Source organism: Triticum urartu, chromosome 6A (genome assembly GCF_056163025.1).
Source record: "Triticum urartu cultivar PI428250 chromosome 6A, HENAU_Tu73, whole genome shotgun sequence".
Taxonomy (NCBI): Eukaryota; Viridiplantae; Streptophyta; class Magnoliopsida; order Poales; family Poaceae; genus Triticum; species Triticum urartu.
This window is the reverse complement of record NC_141878.1, coordinates 263339705-263361098: the sequence shown is the minus strand read 5'-3', so window position 1 is coordinate 263361098 and position 21394 is coordinate 263339705. Positions and strand designations below refer to the sequence as shown.

General features: G+C 42.9%; 1 non-coding gene across 1 annotated transcript; it reads right to left on the bottom strand.

Moving 5' to 3' along the window:
• Window positions 1–6383: 6383 nt before the first annotated feature.
• Window positions 6384–7874, bottom strand: LOC125513508 (uncharacterized). Its single transcript, XR_015608074.1, has 2 exons — window positions 7010–7874; window positions 6384–6935 (listed from the first exon to the last, which is right to left on the bottom strand). It is a non-coding gene; the product is annotated as an uncharacterized LOC125513508 (transcript).
• Window positions 7875–21394: the final 13520 nt, after the last annotated feature.

The following is a 21394-nucleotide window of genomic DNA, read 5'->3' as shown; positions in this document are numbered from 1 at the left end:
GTTGGTTTAGCGATTGCTAAGGCGCGACGTCTCGCACGTTCGTAGTCAGATCGTCAAGGTCGACTCCCACAGAAAACGATAGCCACCATCTCATCGAAACATCGGGACACCTTTGCCTCTATCATAATGGGACAAAAGACATCTTGGGGGGGAACCAAGAACAAGAAAATCCGTAGGGTATTTTATTTTTCCACACAAGACTTCAACATCTCTAACAATCCCAATTGGTGATATAGTGTCTCTATTAGCATGTTTAATAGTAACATATATTTCTTCTATCTCAGCAGGTGCTATGTCTTTCATAATTTCTTCATATAAAGTGTAAGGAATAACACTCACACTAGCACCCATGTCACATGAACCATGATAACATTGATCTCCTATTTTAATTGAGATGACAGGCATGCCAACAAGAGGTCTATGTTTATCTTTTCTATCAGGTTTAGCAATTCTAGCAGCTTCTTCACAGAAGTAAATAACATGCCCATCCATATCTTCTTTTAAGAGATCCTTAACCATAGAAATGCTAGGTTCTACTTTAATTTTTTCATCAGGTTTAGGTACTCTAATATAGCTTTTGTTAACCACAGTTAAAACTTTAGCATGTTCCTTTGTCCTAACAGGGAAAGGTGGTTTCTCAATATAAGCACCAAGAACAACTGGATCAACATAATAAAGTATAGTTTCTTCTTCAACCGGTACCAGTTCTTTAATTTCATCTTTAATAGGTGGGTGATATTTAAACCACTTCTCTTTGGGGAGTTCAACATGAGTAGCAAATGATTCACAAAAGGAGGCTACTATCTCAAAGTCAAGTCCATATTTATTGCTAATGTTTTGAAAAGCATCAATATCCATAAAAGATTTAACACAATCATACTTAAGCTTAATACCTGACTCTTTACCTTCGTCGAGTTCCCAATCTTCAGAGTTGCGTATAATTCTTTCCAATAGATCCCACTGAAATTCAATAGTCTTCTTCATAAAAGAACCAGCACAAGAAGTATCAAGCATGGTTTGGTCTTTACGAGAAAGCCGAGCATAAAATTTTTGGATAATAATTTCTCTTGAATGCTCATGATTGGGACATGAATATAACATTGACTTAAGCCTACCCCAAGCTAGAGCGATACTTTCTCCTTCACGAGGCCAAAAATTATATATATAATTCCGATCATGATGAACTAGATGCATAGGATGAATTTTTTGGTGAAACTCCAATTTCAAATGATTCCAATTCCATGATCCAATATCATTGCATAGCCTATACCATGCCAATGCTTTTCCCTTCAAAGATAAAGGGAAAAACTTTTTCATCACCTCACCTCTGGGTAAACCTGCAAGCTTAAACAATCCATAAATTTGTTCCACGTATATCAGGTGCATATTGGGATGTTCGGTTCCATCTCCTGCATAAGGATTAGCTAGCAGTTGTTCTATCATACCCGAAGGAATTTTATATTCAATATTTTTAGTAGGTGCAGTAGGTTGAGGGTAACTAATTATGGTTCCGTATGAGGTGAAGATACCCCGAACAAACCACTCAAAGTATTGTTTTCCATAGTAACAAGTGACAGTAAATTTCAGTACACCATATAAATGTTTCCTTACCAAATTCCACATACCAAAGGCGCTTCACTCCCTGGCAACAGTGCCAGAAAATAGCCTTGATGACCCACAAGTATAGGGGATCAATTCTAGATCTTTTTGATAAGTAAGAGTGTCGAACCCAACAAGGAGCAGAAGGAAATGACAAGTAGTTTTTAGTAAGGTAATGTCTGCAAGTTTTGAAATTGTAAGTAGTTGAGTAGTTTGATAGCAAGATAATTTGTAACGAGAAAGTAACGAGAGTAGCCACAAAAGTGCAGCAAGGTAGCTCAATCCTTTTGAGGAAAAGGACATGCTAAAACGGTCTCTTATGATAAGCAAAGCGTTCTTGAGGGTACACGGGAATTTCATCTAGTCACTTTCATCAAGTTGGTTCGATTTGTTCGCTACTTTGATAATTTGATATGTGGGTGGACCGGTGCTTAGGTGTTGTTCTTACTTGAACAAACCTCCTACTTATGATTAACCCTCCCGCAAGCATCTGCAGCTATGAGAAAAGTATTAAGAATAAATTATAACCATAGCATTAAACTTTTGGATCCAATCGGTCCCTTACGGAATATCGCATAAACTAGGGTTTAAGCATCTGTCACTCACGCAACCCACAATCTAATTGCAACTCCACAATGCATTCCCTTAGGCCCAAATATGGTGAAGTGTCATGTAGTTGACGTTCACATGACACTACTAAGGGAATAACCATATACATACTATCAAAATATCGAGCACATATCAAGTTCACATGATTACTTGCAACATGATTTCTCCCGTGACCTCAAGAACAAAGGTAACTACTCACAAATAATAATCATGCTCAAGATTAGAGGGGTATTAAATAGCATAATGGATCGGAACATATAATCTTCCACCAAATAAACCATATAGTAATCAACTACAAGATGTAATCAACAATACTAGTCACCCACAAGTACCAATCTATAGTTCTGGTAACAAGATTGAACACAAGAGATGAACTAGGGTTTGAGAGGAGATGGTGTCATTGAATATGTTGATGGAGATTCCCTCCCCAAGATGGGAGAGTTGTTGGTGATGATGATGATGATGATGATGAGTTCCCCCTCCGGGAGGGAAGTTCCCCCGGCGGAATCGCTCCACCGGAGCGCAAAAGTGCTCCTGCCCAAGTTCCGCCTTGAGACGGCGGTCCTCCATCCCGAAAGCCTTCTCCTTATTTTTTTTCTAGGTCAAAATCACTTATATACTAGAAGATGGGCACTGGAGGTGGGCCGAGGCGGCCACAACCCACCAGGGCGCGCCTGGCGCGCCAAGGTGGGTTGTGCCCACCTGGTGGCCCTCCTCTAGTGGTTATTGGCTCCAGTATTTCTTAATTATTCCATAAAAATCTCGGTGAAGTTTTAGCTTATTTGGAGTTGTGTAGAATAGGTAGCCTGACGTGGCTTTTTGAGGTCCAGATTTCCAGCTGCCGGAATTCCCCCTCTTGGTGTGTTCCTTGTAAATTATGAGAGAAAATGCATTAGAATTACTCGAAAAAGAATTATTTTGGATAAAAACACTATAAATAACAGTAGGAAAACATGATGCAAGATGGACGTATCAGGGTCGCCGTATGGTAGTAGCGACTACGCGCGTATAGGGTGCGGGTTCCTCAACTTTTCCAACCCCTCCTACGGGTGCCATGGGCCTCCTTTTATAGATTAAGGGGTCACCACAATGGCAAAGTGGTCATTATCCACTGATATGATAGCAAATAGTGCTATCGTACCTAACTCTGCGGGCTGACAGGGTGCATTAAATGCACCGCTTAGTGTCACATCACTAGTTGCCCCACAAGGCTTGTCGGGCTATCTTGCCAACTCCGCACTTGTTATATTGACACGTCGTAGGACGGGTGTCATCTGTATGTTCATTCTATAGGAAATGGCCGCCATGTGGTGAATGGCTGCCACTTAATCACCTTGCGGCTTGACACCATACTGATTGGTGACATGGGTCGTGCTCGAGTGGTTGGTGGGGTGGTTTTGCCTCCGCGAGCCCCGGCAGGCCCTACTGGGGTGCCTTGGTTGCTTGCCTCTGGTGGTGGCCTTGCCCCTTGCCAGGCTCGCCTTCCCGGCAAGGGAGGCCCTCCTCTTGCCGATATACTACTCCTCTGGCTTGATCTTGATCCCTCTGAGCTGCATGTTGGTTCTTCAAATCTCTTGGTCTTTCAATCTCTGACTCCAGTTGATGCTTCAATTCTGTTCTTGTGCCCGTGCATAGTCCGGGCAATGGACCCAAGTTCTGTTGCACCGACAGTCTCATCACGACGAATCTTTTATCTGAAAACAATTTTTCAATCGGAGCGACGGTTTGAGCTACAAAACATTTTGAATTATAATTTTAGATGGAATCTTTGCTGACATCAGCTATTTTGTTTTTACTACATGCATTGTTGTGTTTCTCTATATGTATGTAATTAGGTGCTTCTACTTTTACTACCTACTTGTGAACATGCACGAAGCTACAGTGGGATATCTGCATGCATGCAAGTTTAAGGCGTCCGTATGTGTTGCTATATTCCGGTCGATCCGACATTGGCACAGTCCATAATAAAAATCATGGGACAACTTGCAATTATTTCATGTAACTCACTTTGGAGTATCTTATATATAGTATATGAACATAATTAAAATGATAAAGTAGAATATATATATATATACTACCACATGGTACTATATGAGTCATGTGGGGTAACTACCCCAAGTGATAGGATGTATTTCTCTCTCTCTCTATGTATATATATAGGGTCGCGCTATTCGTCACCCTGGGTGAGGAATAGTTATTCTTCACCCCCCTCTATTTTACCATCAATGCATCGTAATTTTACGTTCCATAAGTTTTGTCTTATTTCCGACGCAAAAAGAGACCGTAAGAAAATATATAATCGCCATAAAAAATATTTTATGTTATGTAAAATTACAAACGTAAAAACATAGTCTAAAATACACATAAACTGCAAATTTTCTTGTCTTATGACCTATATTTTTATTTTTTTATGTCAAACTTTACGTAGTGAATCAATAGGAATGTAACTATTTGAATTTGAAACATAATTTAATTACGAAATGATGGTAAGATTACCTCAGGTGAAGAATAACTTATTCTGCACCCTGGGTGATGAATAGTAACACTATATATATATATATTCTGATAACACTTCCGCACTGCATGCTCAACGCGAGGGCACTGCACTTTCTTTAGCTAGAGCACTGCATTACACAGACTAGTGAACTTCGTGTCGTAAAAAACTGTACGCAATGTTTTTTCGGTACTGTTTTTGCTCTAGTTTTTAACCGTTTATTGGAATGAGGTGTATGATATACCGTTGGAAAGCTATGGATTAGGCGCGCCTTTGCCATGTTGAACACTTTTCGAGATTCCTCACGGTTTAAGAGCAGTTTTAAAAATGGTGCGGCCCACAACGAGTGGTAGCGAGCGTTTTTTCGCATTTTTTCTAAACCGCTCGTCGGAATGAAGCAAATGATACACCGTTGGATACATATCGTCGAGGCGCATCTTTTTCATATCTATTTCTTTCTCTAATTCGTTACGGTTTAAGAGCAGTTTCAAATTTACTGAATCACGGAATTCTGTTTTTCAAAAAAATTCAAATTTTCGGTACGGTTTTCGCTCTAGTTTTTTAACCGTTTATAGAAACGAGGCGTGTAATATGTCGTTGGAAAACTATGGAAAAGGCGCAACTTTCATATGTAAAAATGGTTTTGAGATTCTTTACGGTTTTTAGTTAATTTTAAAAATCGGGCGGCTGATGACGAGAGGCAGCGGCCGTTTTTCACGAAATTTTTACAAACCGCTGGTCGGAATGATTCAAACAATACGCCATTGGAAAGATATCGACGAGACGCAACTTTTTCATGTAGAAAACTCTCTCTAATTCTTTACGGTTTAAGTGGAATTTCGATTTTACCGAAATGCGGACACTCTGTTTTTCGCGACACCTAAATCGACGTGGGTACTTCATCCGACTGAAAACCGCACTGCTTTAGACGAAAATCCGTACTGCATCAGACGGGTAAGAGAACTGCTTGGTTTCTTTTATTCAGACGTAAATTTTTCAAGGACGAGAAAGTAGAGTGCACTTCACATCTGGTGTAAATGAACCTCAACACTACCAAGAAGTGAACCGCATTACTTTTCTTCGCTTCCCTAACAGTTTTTTTGCACTTACGAGATGGACAACATCATATGGCCGACCGCACTGCTTCAAAATGAAAACCGCACTGCATCGTACTTGCAAGCGAGCTGCATAATTTCTTTTGTCGCACGTTATTTTTCTCATATGAGTTTTTGTTGTGTTTTTTTAAACTTTTTTTATGAACAAGAGTGCACCGCAAAGACGAGGGCAAGTGAACCTCAACATATATCAAAGTGAACCGCATTACTATTTTTGTCGTTTCCCTAATGATTTAGTTTTTTGCGCTTCATCCCGGGTGCAAGTGAACCACACCACTACTGAAAATGCACTGTATCACTCTTAGAAGTGAACCAGACTAATTTTTGCTAGTAAACCTCAAATCCATATTTTTTCGATCGTCCCACAATAACAATCTTCATCTCGGGTGCAAGTGAAACACACCATTATTGAAAATGCACTGTAACACTCAGAAGTGAACCACGTTAATTTTTGCTAGTGAACCTCAAATCCATATTTTTCGATCGTCCCACAAAAACAATCTTCATTCGAAAAAGAAGTGAACCTCTCACGTGAATTTCTTTTTCTCCCTTCTGACAAAGTAAACTACCAACCACCACATAATGGACCACGTCATGTTTTCTCGAAGTAAAAAAATAACATCAGTGCTTCAGAATGCTCAACACACAAATTCATATTTTTTTACACACCCGTACAAGTATATACTGTATCAGAGCACCCCAAGCAGAGAAACTCATGTCGCACTGCACAGTATAATCTGAAATGGCACAAGGTCAAACTCCAACGGGACATCCAACCGAAATGCACCACTTTCTTTCCTGCAAAAAATAAGTAAAGGAAGGAAGGGGTTGCAGTACTGGGCGATCTGGGGTGCAGCTATGTGTCCACCCGAGAGGAGACGCAAAACTGCATCACACACGCCACTATGCGACCTAAAACTACAACACAGGTTCAGCGATGAATTACACCACTATGCGACCTGTACTACACGCATGGCCGATGGACTACATGCACATGTGCTCCGCACCGCATGGGCGCATCGCCTGAAACTGCACGTGGACAGGAACCGAGATCGCCCTCCTCTTCTCGCTTGGAGAAGAGTGTCTGCTCAGCTGACTGCACCTGTCGCGTCACCAAGCTACACGACAAAAGCACCGAGGTGATGAAGCTCGTGCTTAGATTAACCACAAGCAGAGGAAAAGCAAACCTCACCTGGCCAGCCACTGAGCTGTACCACAACGGCCACCAGAGTGCACCACGGCAACTACCGGAGTGCACTGCGTTGATGCCATCGTCGCCGACGCGCTCATGAACTACACCCACAGGAGCACTGAACCACATCTCATGCCTGCGAGCTACACGTCCGTGGTCGTCGGACTGCACGGGGAACCATCAGTGAGCAGAAACAAAAATATATGTTTCCACCTGAGCGCACTGCTTTCACAGACGTGAGCACCATCGAGGCTTCACCTCCATGGATCTTGAGCTAGAGGAGTGGTTCCGCTGGGGCCGGAGTGGAGCTGCCGGAGGGGAGGAAGATACGAGCACGAGGGGAGCCGCGACCTGATCCGGTAGATGGGAGGGTGTGGGCGGCGTGGGGAGGAGTGGACTGCTGCGCCGCGCAGAGCCAGTGCTGGAGGCACGCCAGCGGGGCGCTCGGGCTGGTGGAGGTAAGGGTGTGCACCGCCCGCCGGATCCATGTTGCTGCTCGGGGGGCAAGGACGAGGGGAGTTGGAGGGGGTTGGGGGCAGTCGCCGGGACAACGGTGGGGAACGGCGACGCTCGACCCCGGCGCCTGGGCGGTGCAGCGGGGCTGGATCCGTCGCCTGACCGCCGCGGCATGGCCGGATCCATGGCCCGGGCGGCGAGGAGGCGCACGGGTCGCGAGGGCACTGGGGAGACGGCTGCGCGGGTGCGCGAGGGCGGCGGCGCTGCAGCGGGGGCGCGGGGAGGGAGGCGGCGGCGCCATGGGATGGAGGAGCACGGGGGAGAGAGGTGTGGGTGGGGCAGGTCGTGGGATGGAGGAGCACGGGGGGAGAGATGAGTGGGGTGGGTAGCACCGTGGTTGGGATAAGGTTAGGTTAGTTTTTTTGTGTGCGCAGTTCGGACTTCGGAAGGTGTTAGCAGAATAAGGCTCTAGTATTATTAGAATAAGGGTCTTAAGGGTGTTATTAGAATAGACCCATCTTTTATATATATATATATATATATATATATATATATATATATATATATAACCCACTGTTACCTGTTTGCCCTAAAAGTAGTCATCGATCTAAAATCCATGAGAAAAAGATCCTGCATTCATTAATAAAAGGGAAAACTTTGTTTTTGCACTCTAACTTGTATCAATTTTGCTTATGCCACTCTAGAATTTCACATCTCACTGTTGCCACTCTTAGCTTTTGATAATACATCACAAATGCCATTCCATGGCAAAAACAATAATTTTTCATTTCACTTTTGCCACTCTTAGCTTTTGACAATGTATCACAATTGCCATTCTATTTTTTTCCTTTTGCCACAAAATGGCAGAAGTAATATATTGTCAAAAGCTAAGAGTGGAAAAAGTGAAATGTCAAATTCTAGAGTGGCATAAGCAAAGCGGGCAAAAACTAGAGTGGCAAAAACAAAATTTACCCTTAATAAAATTCTCTCAATCTAAAATCCATGAAAAAAAATTCCTGCATCCATAAATAAAATTCTCCCGGACCCCTCTTTTTCACAGGCAGCAACTCGAATGGCGTTAACATTGACCCCCGGGCCCCGGCTCAGAGCACCGTAACCGCGTGGTGCACACAAGATGCCTTTTTCTCAAGGCGAGAAGAGCTCTGTTTTTACCAATCCGTAACATGAGTTTTACAATTAAGGATTACATGCTCTCTAATCAACTCAGGAAATGTGTTCAAACTCCCCGTGCAAACTCTCACTCCATGCTCTAGCATGTCTAGCCAGTGAGTCGGCAGCCTTGTTGCATTTTTTTCTCTTAGTATGTACTACATGGCACTCTTCTAGACAGAGCAAACCTGTCTTTGTTTCTTTGTCAATTCCACACTACTTCGTTTTGTCCAGATTTTTCGAACGGAGAGCATTATTGCCGATTGTAGCAGTCAGTTTCCAGGATGATCCGTCCAGGCTAGTTATCAATCATTAATTTGACACTCAAAAACGCCGCTTTAGCCTCAACTTCCTCTGACTCAGAGCAGTTCTGGATGGAGTTGCAGGTAGCCAACATAACCGATCCTTCAGGTGCTTGGGATGACAGTGATGTTGGATGTTTCCGAAGCTGTGTAGGCGTTGTTGGTTTCTGTGTTGCCGACAATCGTGTTTTTGCCTTCGCTGAGCAGCATGAAGTCCATGCCAGTTTGTTGATGTCGGCCATGCGACTAGTGAATAATTGGAGTATAAGAAGCTCGAGGGTCGATGAGGTGCAACACATAGGTGTACTGGACGAAGTGGCCCGGAGGGCGTCCCGCATGTACCACTCAGACTCGAATTACCAGGTCAGGTTGATGGACGAAGGAAATGATGGACTATAGTTTCACTAGGACACTTGGGAATTGTTGTCAAGTTAATTTTCATCATGCTCATATGATTCACGTTTGTTACTTTGATAATTTGATATGTGGGTGGACCGGTGCTTGGGTGCCGCCCTTCCTTGGACAAGCCTCCCACTTATGATTAACCCCTCTCTTAAGCATCCGCAACTACGAAAGAAGTATTAAGGTAAACCTAACCATAGCATGAAACATCTGGACCTAAATCGGCTCCTTACGAAGCAACGCATTGATACGTCCATTTTGCATCATGTTTTCTTACTATTATTTATAATGTTTTTCTCCATAATAATGCTTTTTGGAGTAATTCTAATGCCTTTTCTCTCATAATTTGCAAGGAACACACCAAGAGGGATAATTCTAGCAGTTGGAAATCAGGACCTGGAAAAGCTACGTCAGGCCACCTATTCTGCACAACTCCAAATGAGCTGAAACTTCACGTAGATATTTATGGATTATTTAAGAAATACTGGAGCCAATAACCACCAGAGTGGGGACACCAGGTGGGCACAACCCACCTGGGCGCGCCAGGCCCCCCCCCCCCCAGGCACGCCCTGGTGGGTTGTGACCTCCTCGGCCCACCTCTGGTGCCCATCTTTTGGTATATAAGTCATGGGAGAAAAATAAGAGGAGGACTTTTAGGACGAAGCGCCGCCGCCTCGAGGCGGAACTTGGGCAGGAGCACTTTTGCCCTCCAGCGGAGCGATTCCGTTGGGGGAACTTCCCTCCCGGAGGGGGAAATCATCGTCATCATCATCACCAACAACTCTCCCATCTCGGGGAGGGCAATCTCCACCAACATCTTCAACAGCACTATCTCCTCTCAAACCCTAGTTCATCTCTTGTGTTCAATCTTGTTACCGAAACTATAGATTGGTACTTGTGGGTGACGAGTAGTGTTGATTACATCTTGTAGTTGATTACTATATGGTTTATTTGGTGGAAGATTATATGTGCATATCCATTATGCTATTTAATATTCCTCTGATCATGAACATATTTATCATTTTTGAGTAGTTACTTTTGTTCTTGAGGTCACGGAAGAAATCATGTTGCAAGTAATCATGTGAACTTGATATGTGTTTGATATTTTGATAGTATGAATGTTGTTATTCCCTTAGTGGTGTCATGTAAACATCGACTGCATGACACTTCACCGTATTTGGGACTAAGGGAATGCATTGTGGAGTAGCAATTAGATGGTGGGTTGCGAGAGTGACAGAAGCTTAAACCCCAGTTTATGCGCTATTCCGTAAGGGACCGATTGGATCCAAAAGTTTAATGCTATGGTTAGAATTTATTCTTAGTACTTTTCTCATAGTTGCGGATGCTTGCAGGAGGGTTAATCATAAGTAGGAGGTTTGTTCAAGTAAGAATAGCACCTAAGCATCGGTCCACCCACATATCAAATTATCAAAGTACTGAATACAAATCAAACCAACATGATGAAAGTGACTAGATGAAATTCCCGTGTACCCTCAAGAATGCTTTGCTTATCATAAGAGACCGTTTTGGCCTGTCCTTTGCCTCAAAAGGATTGGGCTACCTTGTTGGGGAACGTAGTAATTTCAAAAAAATTCCCACGCACACGCAAGATCATGGTGATGCATAGCAACAATAGGGGAGAGTGTTGTACACGTACCCTCGTAGACCGAAAGCGGAAGCGTTAGCACAACGCTGTTGATGTAGTCGTACGTCTTCACGGCCTGACCGATCAAGCACCGAAACTATGGCACCTCCGAGTTCTAGCACACATTCAGCTCGATGACGATCCCCGGACTCCGATCCAGCAGAATGTCGGGGAAGAGTTCCGTCAGCACGATGGTGTGGTGACGATCTTGATGTTCTACTGTTGCAGGGCTTCGCCTAAGCACCACTACAATATTATCGAGGACTATGGTGGAGGGGGGCACCGCACATGGCTAAGAGATCAATGATCAACTATTGTATCTCTGGGGTGCCCCCTTGCCCCCGTATATAAAGGAGTGGAGGAGGGGGCCGGCCAAGGAGGGTGGCGCGCCCAAGAGGGGAGTCCAACTCCCACCAGGAGTAGGACTCCCCTTTTTCCTATTAGGAGTAAGAGAGGGAAGGAAGAGGAAGGAGGGAGGAAGGAAAGGGGGGCCGGCCCCCCTCCCAATTCGGATTGGGCTTGGGGGGGTGCCCCTTCCCTTGCTCCTTTCCCCTCCTTTCCACTAAGGCCCAATAAGGCCCATATACCTCCCGGGGGGTTCCGGCAACCTCCCGGTGATCCGGTATTGTCCCAATCTTACCCGGAACCTTTCCGGTGTCCAAATATAGTCGTCCAATATATCGATCTTTATGTCTCGACCATTTCGAGACTCCTCGTCAAGTCCGCGATCACATCCGGGACTCCGAACAACCTTCGGTACATCAAAATATATAAACTCATAATGAAACTGTCATCGTAACGTTAAGCGTGCGGACCCTACGGGTTCGAGAACAATGTAGACATGACCGAGACACGTCTCCGGTCAATAACCAATAGCGGAACCTGGATGCTCATATTGGCTCCTACATATTCTACGAAGGTCTTTATCGGTCAGACCGCATAACAACATACGTTGTTCCCTTTGTCATCGGTATGTTACTTGTCCGAGATTCGATCGTCGGTATCTCAATACCTAGTTCAATCTCATTACCGGCAAGTCTGTTTACTCGTTCCATAATACATCATCTTGCAACTAACTTATTAGTTGCATTGCTTGCAAGGCTTAAGTGATGTGTATTACCGAGAGGGCCCAGAGATACCTCTCCGACAATCGGAGCGACAAATCCTAATCTCGAAATACGCCAACCCAACATGTACCTTTGGAGACACTTGTAGAGCACCTTTATAATCACCCAGTTACGTTGTGACATTTGGTAGCACACAAAGTGTTCCTTCGGTAAACGGGAGTTGCATAATCTCATAGTCATAGGAACATGTATAAGTCATGAAGAAAGCAATAGCAACATACTAAACTATCGGGTGCTAAGCTAATGGAATGGGTCATGTCAATCACATCATTCTCCTAATGATGTGATCCCGTTAATCAAATGACAACTCGTGTCTATGGTTAGGAAACATAACCATCTTCGATTAACGAGCTAGTCAAGTAGAGGCATACTAGTGACACTTTGTTTGTCTATGTATTCACACAAGTATTACGTTTCCGGTTAATACAATTCTAGCATGAATAATAAACATTTATCATGATATAAGGAAATAAATAATAACTTTATTATTGCCTTTAGGGCATATTTCCTTCAGTCTCCCACTTGCACTAGAGTCAATAATCTAGATCACATTGCCATGTGATTTAACATCAATAGTTCACATCATCATGTGACCAACACCCGCAGGGTTTACTAGAGTCAATAATCTAGTTCACATCGCTATGTGATTAATACCCAAATAGTACTAAGGTGTGATCATGTTTTGCTTATGAGGGAAGTTTAGTCAACGGGTCTGCCACATTCAGATCCGTATGTATTTTGCAAATTTCTATGTCAACAATGCTCTGCACGGAGCTACTCTAGCTAATTGCTCCCACTTTCAATATGTATCCAGATTGAGACTTTAAGTCATCTGGATCAGTGTCAAAACTTGCATCGACGTAACCCTTTACGACGAACCTTTTGTCACCTCCATAATCGAGAAACATATCCTTATTCCACTAAGGATAATTTTGACCAATGTCCAGTGATCTACTCCTAGATCACTATTGTACTCCCTTGCCAAACACAGGGCAGGGTATACAATAGGTCTGGTACACAGCATGGCATACTTTATAGAACCTATGGCTGAGGCATAGGGAATGACTTTCATTCTCTCTCTATCTTCTGTCGTGGTCGGGTTTTGAGTCTTACTCAACTTCACACCTTGTAACATAGGCAAGAACTCTTTCTTTGACTGTTCTATTTTGAACTACTTCAAAATCTTGTCAAGGTATGTACTCATTGAAAAAATTATCAAGCGTCTTGCTCTATCTCTATAGATCTTGATGCTCAATATGTAATCAGCTTTGCCGAGGTCTTTCTTTGAAAAACTCCTTTCAAACACTCCTTTATGCTTTGCAGAATAATTCTACATTATCTCCAATCAACAATATGTTATTCACATATACTTATCAGAAATGCTGTAGTGCTCCCACTCACTTTCTTGTAAATACAGGCTTCACTACAAGTCTGTATAAAACTATATGCTTTGATCAACTTATCAAAGCATATATTCCAACTCCGAGATGCTTGCACCAGTCCAAAGATGGATCGCTGGAGCTTGCATATTTTGTTAGCACCTTTAGGATCGACAAAACTTTCTTGTTGCATCATATACAACTCTTCTTTAATAAATCTATTAAGGAATGCAGTTTTGTTTATCCACTTGCCAGATTTCATAAAATGCGGCAATTGCTAACATGATTCGGACAGACTTAAGCATAGATACGAGTGAGAAACTCTCATCGTAGTCAACACCTTGAACTTGTCGAAAACCTTTTTGTGACAATTCTAGCTTTTGTAGATAGTGGCACTACTATCAGCGTCCGTCTTCCTCTTGAAGATCCATTTAATATCAATGGCTCATCGATCAATGGGCAAGTCAATCAAAGTCCATACTTTGTTCTCATACATGGATCTCATCTCAGATTTCATGGCCTCAAGCCATTTCGCGGAATCTGGGCTCATCATCGCTTCCTCATAGTTCGTAGGCTCGTCATGGTCAAGTAACATGACCCCCAGAACAGGATTACCATACCACTCTGGTGCGGATCTCACTCTGGTTTACCTACGAGGTTCGGTAGTAACTTGATCTGAAGTTACATGATCATCATCATTAGCTTCCTCACTAATTGGTGTAGTAATCACATGAACAGATTTCTGTGATGAACTACTTTCCAATAAGGGAGTAGGTACAGTTACCTCATCAAGTTCTACTTTCCTCCCACTCACTTCTTTCGAGAGAAACTCCTTTTCTAGAAAGGATCCATTCAAAGCAACGAATATATTGCCTTCGGATCTGTGATAGAATGTGTACCCAACATTTTCTTTTGGGTATCCTATGAAGACGCACTTCTCCGATTTGGGTTAGAGCTTATCAGGTTGAAACTTTTTCACATAAGCATTGCAACCTCAAACTTTAAGAAACGACAGCTTAGGTTTCTTGCCAAACCATAGTTCATACGGTGTCATCTCCACGGATTTAGATGGTGCCCTATTTAACATGAATGCAGCTGTCTCTAATGCATAACCCCAAAACGATAGTGGTAGATCGGTAAGAGACATCATAGATCGCACCATATCTAATAAAGTACGTTTATGACATTCGGACACACCATTATGCTGTGGTGTTCCAGGCGGCGTGAGTAGTAACATTTCACATTGTTTTTAACTGAAGGCCAAACTCGTAACTCAAATATTTTACTTATGCGATCATATCGTAGAAACTTTTATTTTTGTTACGATGATTCTCCACTTCACTCTGAAATTCTTTGAACTTTTCAAATGTTTCAGACTTGTGTTTCATCAAGTAGATATACTCATATCTGCTCAAATCATCTGTGAAGATCAGAAAATAATGATACCTGCCGCGAGCTTCAATATTCATCGCACCACATACATCAGTATGCATGATTTCCAACAAATCTATTTCTTGCTGCATTGTTCCGGAGAACGGAGTCTTAGTCATCTTGCCCATGAGGCATGGATCGCAAGCATCAACTGATTCATAATCAAGTGATTCCAAAAGTCCATCAGCATGGAGTTTCTTCATGCGCTTTACACCAATATGACCTAAACGGCAGTGCCACAAATAAGTTGCACTATCATTATTAACTTTGCATCTTTTGGTTTTAATATTATGAATATGTGTATCACTATGATCGAGATCCAACGAACCATTTTCATTGGGTGTGTAACCATATATGTAAATAGAATAACAATTTATTCTCTTACTTAAATGAATAACCGTATTGCAATAAACATGATCAAATCATATTCATGCTCAATGCAAACACCAAATAACACTTATTTAGGTTTAACACTAATCCCTAAAGTATATGGAGTGTGCGATGATGATCATATCAATCTTGGAACCACTTCCAACACACATCGTCACTTCACCCTTAACTAGTCTCTGTTCATTCTGCAACTCCCGTTTTGAGTTACTACTCTTAGCAACTGAACCAGTATCAAATACCAAGGGGTTGCTACGAACACTAGTAAAATACACATCAATAATCTGTATATCAAATATACCTTTGTTCACTTTGCCATCCTTCTTATCCGCCAAATACTTGGGGTAGTTCCGCTTCTAGTGTCCAGTCCCTTTGCAGTAGAAGCACTTAGTCTCAGGCTTAGGATCAGACTTGGGCTTCTTCACTTGAGCAGCAACTTGCTTGCCGTTCTTCTTGAAGTTCCCCTTCTTCCCTTTACCCTTTTCTTGAAACTAGTGGCCTTGTCTACCATCAACACTTGATATTTTTCTTGATTTCTACCTTCGTCGATTTCAACATTACGAAGAGCTTGGGAATCATTTCCGTTATCCCTTGCATCTCATAGTTCATCACGAAGTTCTACTAACTTGGTGATGGTGACTAGAGAATTCTGTCAATCACTATTTTATCTGGAAGATTAACTCCCACTTGATTCAAGCGATTGTAGTACCCAGACAATCTGAGCACATGCTCATTGCTTGAGCTATTCTCCTCCATCTTTTAGCTATAGAACTTGTTGGAGACTTCATATCTCTCAACTCGGGTATTTACTTGAAATATTAACTTCAACTCCTGGAACATCTCATATGGTCCATGACATTCAAAACGTCTTTGAAATCCCGATTCTAAGCTGTTAAGCATGGTGCATTAAACTATCAAGTAGTCATCATATTGAGCTAGCCAAACGTTCATAACGTCTGCATCTGCTCCTGCAATAGGTTAGTCACCTAGCGGTGCATCAAGGACATAATTCTTCTATTCAGCAATAAGGATAAACCTCAGATCACGGATCCAATCCGCATCATTGCTACTAACACTTTTCAACTTAGTTTTCTCTAGGAACATATAAAAATTAAACGGGGAGCAAGATCGCGAGCTATTGATCTACAATATAGATATGCTAATACTACCAGGACTAAGTTCATGATAAATTAAAGTTCAATTAATCATATTACTTAAGAACTCCCACTTAGATAGACATCCCTCTAATCATCTAAGTGATCACATGATCCAAATCAACTAAACCATAACCGATCATCACGTGAAATGGAGTAGCTTTGAATGGTGAACATCATTATGTTGATCATATCTACTATATGATTCACGCTCGACCTTTCGGTCTCCAGTGTTCCGAGGCCATATCTGCATATGGTAGGCTCGTCAAGTTTAACCCGAGTATTCTGCGTGTGCAAAACTGGCTTGCACCCGTTGTAGATGGATGTAGAGCTTATCACACCCGATCATCACGTGGTGTCTGGGCACGGCGAACTTTGGCAACGGTGCATACTCAGGGAGAACACTTTTATCTTGAAATTTAGTGAGAGATCATCTTATAATGCTACCGTCAATTAAAGCAAGATAAGATGCATAAAAGATAAACATCACATGCAATCATAATATGTGACATGATATGGCCATCATCATCTTGTGCCTTTGATCTCCATCTCCAAAACATCGTCATGATTTCCATCGTCACCAGCATGACACCATGATCTCCATCATCTTGATCTATATCAATGTGTTGTCATATGGTTGTCTCGCCAACAATTGCTGTTGCAACTATTGCTATCGCATAGCGATAAAGTAAAGTAATTATTTGGCGCTTGCATCTTATGCAATAGAGAGATAACCATGAGGCTTTTGCCAGTTGCCGATAACTTCAACAGAACATGATCATCTTATACAACAACTTATATCTCATCATGTCTTGACCATATCACATCACAACATGCCCTGCAAAAACAAGTTAGATGTCCTCTACTTTGTTGTTGCAAGTTTTACGTGGCTGCTACGGGCTTAGCAAGAACCGTTCTTACCTATGCATAAAAACCACAACGATAGTTTGTCAAGTTGGTGCTGTTTTAACCTTCTCAAGGACCGGGCGTAGCCACACTCGGTTCAACTAAAGTTGGAGAAACTAACACCCGCTAGTCACCTGTGTGCATAGCACGGCGGTAAAACCAGTCTCGCGTAAGCGTACGTGTAATGTCGGTCCGGGCCGCTTCATCCAACAATATCGCCGAACCAAAGTGTGACATGCTGGTAAGCAGTATGACTTATATCGCCCACAACTCACTTGTGTTCTACTCGTGCATATAACATCAACACATAAAACCTAGGCTCTGATACCACTGTTGGGGAACGTAGTAATTTCAAAAAAATTCCTACGCACACGTAAGATCATGGTGATGCATAGCAACGAGAGGGGAGAGTGTTGTCCACGTACCCTCGTAGACCGAAAGCGGAAGCGTTAGCACAACGCGGTTGATGTAGTCGTACGTCTTCACGGCCCGACCGATCAAGCACCGAAACTACGACACCTCCGAGTTCTAGCACACGTTCAGCTCGATGACGATCCCCAGACTCTGATCCAGCAGAATGTCGGGGAAGAGTTCCGTCAGCACGACGGCGTGGTGACGATCTTGATGTTCTACTGTTGCAGGGCTTCTCCTAAGCACCACTACAATATTATCGAGGACTATGGTGGAGGGGGGCACCGCACACGGCTAAGAGATCAATGATCAACTGTTGTATCTCTAGGGTGCCCCCTTGCCCCCGTATATAAAGGAGTGGAGGAGGGGGCCGACCAAGGAGGGTGGCGCACCCAAGGGGGGGAGTCCAACTCCCACCGGGAGTAGGACTCCCCTTTTTCCTATTAGGAGTAGGAGAGGGAAGGAAGAGGAAGGAGGGAGGAAGGAAAGGGGGGCCGGCCCCCCTCCCAATTTGGATTGGGCTTGGGGGGCGCCCCTTCCCTCGCTCCTTTCCCCTCCTTTCCACTAAGTCCCAATAAGGCCCATATACCTCCCGGGGGGTTCCGATAACCTCCCGGTGATCCAGTATTGTCCCAATCTTACCCGGAACATTTCCGGTGTCCAAATATAGTCGTCCAATATATCGATCTTTATGTCTTGACCATTTCGAGACTCCTCGTCAAGTCCGTGATCACATCCGGGACTCCGAACAACCCTCGGTACATCAAAATATATAAACTCATAATGAAACTATCATCGTAACGTTAAGCATGTGGACCCTACGGGTTCGAGAACAATGTAGACATGACCGAGACACGTCTCCGGTCAATAACCAATAGCGGAACCTGGATGCTCATATTGGCTCCTACATATTTTACGAAGATCTTTATCGGTCAGACCGCATAACAACATACGTTGTTCCCTTTGTCATCGATATGTTACTTGCCCGAGATTCGATCGTCGGTATCTCAATACCTAGTTCAATCTCGTTACCGGCAAGTCTCTTTACTCGTTCCGTAATACATCATCTTGCAACTAAATTATTAGTTGCATTGCTTGCAAGGCTTAAGTGATGTGTATTACCGAGAGAGCCCAGAGATACCTCTCCAACAATCGGAGCGACAAATCCTAATCTCGAAATACGCCAACCCAACATGTACCTTTGGAGACACCTGTAGAGCACCTTTATAATCACCCAGTTACGTTGTGACGTTTGGTAGCACACAAAGTGTTCCTCCGGTAAACGGGAGTTGCATAATCTCATAGTCATAGGAACATGTATAAGTCATGAAGAAAGCAATAGCAACATACTAAACGATCGGGTGCTAAGCTAATGGAATGGGTCATGTCAATCACATCATTCTCCTAATGATGTGATCCCGTTAATCAAATGACAACTCATGTCTATGGTTAGGAAACATAACCATCTTCGATTAACGAGCTAGTCAAGTAGAGGCATACTAGTGACACTTTGTTTGTCTATGTATTCACACAAGTATTACGTTTCCGGTTAATACAATTCTAGCATGAATAATAAACATTTATCATGATATAAGGAAATAAATAATAACTTTATTATTGCCTCTAGGGCATATTTCCTTCATACCTTGCTGCACTTTTGTTACTATTATTGTTACTAGCACAAATGCCCGTGCGTTGCAACGGGAGAAAACTTTGACATGGAATCAAATTTAATGAGAGTTGTAAAATGTGGCTCATTTTACAAATCTTCTCGGTGTGCCACTTCTGACAAATCCGAATTTTGTATAATCATTAAACTGGTCCTCTTTTTTGATTTCGACTTCTTGGTTTTATTTCTTTTTGTAACGGAAAGAATCATAGTTTTTTTAATAAACATTGTGCATTTTTAAAATTTGAACTTCAAGGTTTTTTAACAAAATCATGAAAATCCCCTTTTTATTCTAGCAACCTAAAAAAAAAGTTCTAGCAAATTAAAATTGCACACATAACAATTAAAATACCACTAGCAGCAACTTGCAATTTTTTTAATGAATCAATCGGTGTCTCTTTTTGCGCAACCATTTTTATTGACCTTCTCTACGATGCGATCCTGAACTTTTCAAAAAGAAAATTGTAAGTGAATTCCCTATGGTTACTTTGTCAGACAAATCGTCAAAAGAACAATTTTTAATGATGCTTTTGTGTTCTTGGTTTTTCTGAGCTTTGACTTTGCATTCTATATGTCAGAACAGTTGGCATAACTATAGTCTGCTGATCTATTTTCCATCATGTATATTTTCTAAATCTAAAATCATATTGGTCAACTCGGCCATAAATCAACTTCTTTTGGGCCCAACTTATCTCTTATCACCCATGGCCCAGCTTAAATCAATATGTTTTGAAGCTAGCGGCCGGTACAACATAGGGTGATTAAGGCCACTAATTGTCTCCACATAAACTTGAGATTTTTTGCCTAAACAAGAGTTGATCTCTCTTAGCACAATATATCTCATCATGTTTTTAGGAATAGCTAGTTATTGAAGATAAGGCTAAGAGATGACCCATTGTAGACATACTTTTTTATATCTCTAAATCACATGCAAGACTTAAGATAAGACTATCTTATCAATCATTGTACATGCCCTTATATACACGTGACAATCAGACTAACATTCTTAAGTTTTGCGTCATAACTATGAAACAGTATCCTAATATCCCACAAATATATATATGTGAAATCACTAAGTAATCGTATTTATTTTGCATGGTTTGTATGGATCTAGGAGGTGAAATATGAGGTACTCAGGTGCATAGCATCAAGTATGCCGTATAACCGGTCGGGCACGTCCAGAGGCGTTTGAGGGGTCGGATTTGGTGTCGGCTGCCGTAGAAGCTCTAAACCTCATGGCTGGCCAATCGGTCATGTACCCTTGTTCTCTGCCTGCCATTGTGATGCACGTGAGATGGCCATGCTAGTCCAACTAAAAAAAGGGGAAGATGTCTGCTTGCTAGGGTACTGAGTGAGCGAAGGTTAGCTATATTATCTTCTTCCCATCCCACGCATGCGCCGTGGCTCTCGACGTCGGCGGTGAGCTAGCTACTCGACGGGGAGCACGTACGCCTATAAGAATACTCGGATCGGGTGATGCATGCTAGCTAGTGTAGGCAGCAGCTAGCGTTTAATTTGATGCTCCATAGTATTGAAACAAAACGGCGATCGAACACATGGTGATGAGCGGTGTTTGCTCGTTGCGCTGCTCAATCGTCATGTATGGTACAGTACATGCTGGTGGAAGCCGTACGTTGGACGGGCCGGGCCGGGGCCGATGTGCCGAACGATAGAGGCTCACACGTGGACGTGGCAGGCGGCGGTCGTGAGAGCGCTGACGTTGGTAAGCTCCAGCTTGAAGCTCAGTCCGTCCGAGGGGAGCAGCCGAGGTGGGTGTCGCCGTTGGTGGTGAGCACCTCGAAAATGTCGCCATCGAGGGCGAGGATGTCGACGGTGACGCGGCCGATTGAGGTCCAACACCATCATGTTTCTCTCCTTTCTGCCGGCCACCTTGTGGAGGCCATAGGCGATGATGGACTGGCGCCAGCAGGCTCATTGATGAGGCG